The sequence below is a fragment of the Convolutriloba macropyga genome, unplaced genomic scaffold, assembly GCF_964194025.1.
Source record: "Convolutriloba macropyga unplaced genomic scaffold, txConMacr16.3 SCAFFOLD_5545, whole genome shotgun sequence".
Taxonomy (NCBI): Eukaryota; Metazoa; Xenacoelomorpha; order Acoela; family Convolutidae; genus Convolutriloba; species Convolutriloba macropyga.
This window is the reverse complement of record NW_027451327.1, coordinates 10,445-12,500: the sequence shown is the minus strand read 5'-3', so window position 1 is coordinate 12,500 and position 2,056 is coordinate 10,445. Positions and strand designations below refer to the sequence as shown.

Sequence of the window (2,056 nt, the reverse complement as noted above, 5' to 3'; positions counted from 1 at the left end):
GGTCGAAGTTTCCATTCAGTCATTAATTCCAACTTTCAAATGTTGTTGTTTCAGCTTTCGCTTACTAGAAGCAACATAATACTCGCTGCAATACAGACCTCGGGAAACCCTCACCGTGAATAAGGTTCACTCACATATTTCACTACATTTTGCGTGGGATTGGAGATGAGGCTACTCGTTCTTGCTCAGTACTAGGCTGAAAATTAACGAAACTTCGTTACAAACGTTCACATGTTGATGTTTCCGCTTTCGCGTACTCGAAACAACATAATACTAGTCTTTGTAATTTAGTTTCATAATTTCAACTGTTCTCATGCAGAATTTTTGCTCATTCTTATCCCAAATTTTGACCTGGCTACTAGTTACACTCCTTGTACTTATTGCAAAATGACCACAAATTTCAACAGCTTTCACATGTTGCTGTTTCGGCTTTCGCTTACTACAGTCAACATAATACTCGTTGCAAAATAAGTGCTCGGCATCTGCAATTTTCCAAAGACGAAGTTTCGCCAGTTCAATTTTCGCTCGCCAATTATGGCTACTAATTCACACGGTACTGAGCTCAACAACATTAAATTTGTTCAGCAAGACTTTCACATGTTGATGTTTTGGCTTTCGCCTACTAGAAGCAACATAATACTCGTCTTGTTAGCTCATTCAATGAGAATAGCTTTTCCCGTTGAGAATTTTTGCCTTCAATTGGCGTTGTAGTGAGTTTGGCTACTCAGATCACCAAATACTTGTGACAATTCGAACCAGAAATGTTTTCAATTTTCACATGCTGATGTTTCGGATTCAACCTACTAGAAGCAGCATAATACTTGTATTCAACAATTTCTGTATCAAATCCCAGTTTTCTCTGGTGCATCTTTGCCAAACTATTCCAAACTGCCTGAGTCTGAATACCAATTACAGGTACTAGTAAATGCACGTTACTAAGGACTATATAGTTCTAGGTTACTGTACACAACGACGTTCACATGTTGATGTTTCAGCTGCCGCTTACTAGAAACAACATAATACTTATCGTGCATACCTTTCCATAACTTGTCCTTTTCAGATGCATTAGTTTCCCTTTGTCTTGGCTTCTACAGTCAGACTGGCTACTAGTAACAGCACAGTACTAATCACATATCGTTCTACAGTTTGCAGACAACTTTCACATGTTGATGTTTCAGCTTTCGCCTACTAGAAACAACATAATACTCGCTGTATACATTTGTAGTTCTCTATGTAACTTTCATGTGAAGAAGTTTCGCCAGTCTTTTTGACTGTCTCAAATCTGAGTCATGCTTAGGCTACTAGTTGCTTCATAGTACTTATCGCCTCGAGATCATTGAACAAAACTTGATTTTCACATGTTGCTGTTTCAGCTTCCGCTTACTAGAAACAACATAATACTAGTCTCATTAAGTTCCGTCTCTTTGCAATTTTCTTATGAAGAAAATTCGCCATCACAATGACTCCAGCAGTTCTTGATCAAGGAATGCAATCATTGATCAGAATGCTATTATTTGAATCGGTTCTGCTTTAAGTGTTCCAATTTTATTGGAAGCACCAACAATAGAACATCAATGTGTTCAATCGAGAGTTATATAACCCTGAATCGGACGCAGTCAACAGCCGAAGCCGAGACCGCCTTTTGCGTTAGAGAGGTCGGTAAACAAATCTTGCGATTCATACCGAATTAACACATATAGCTGTGCTCCTCTTCGTAAAGCGAGCCAAGTGATCCCCTGTTGAAGGATGTATTTGGACCAATCTAGTAGCATTTGGTTTCCAACAAGCTCTCCCAAGTTAGCTTACTTATTGGGCTTTTCAACCAATTCGGTTGGCTACAAGCATCATCAAAGTACTAGCCACAGTTTGATCGCAAAATTCTACGACTTTCACATGTTGATGTTTCGGCTTGCGCTTAGCCTACTATAAGCAACATAATACTAGTCATATCATAGAGCGTGATCAGCTTGTGACGTTCTCATGATGAAGTTTCACCAACAGTGTCTCACTTCGAGCTTAAATCCAGCTACTAGTAACTACACAGTACTGACTGCAA

At 39.2% G+C, this 2,056-nt stretch overlaps 1 pseudogene; it reads right to left on the bottom strand.

Annotated features, from left to right (window-relative positions):
* Positions 1–1,596: 1,596 nt before the first annotated feature.
* LOC142356575 (5.8S ribosomal RNA) lies at positions 1,597–1,748 on the bottom strand (annotated as a pseudogene).
* Between the last annotated feature and the right edge of the window lie 308 nt (positions 1,749–2,056).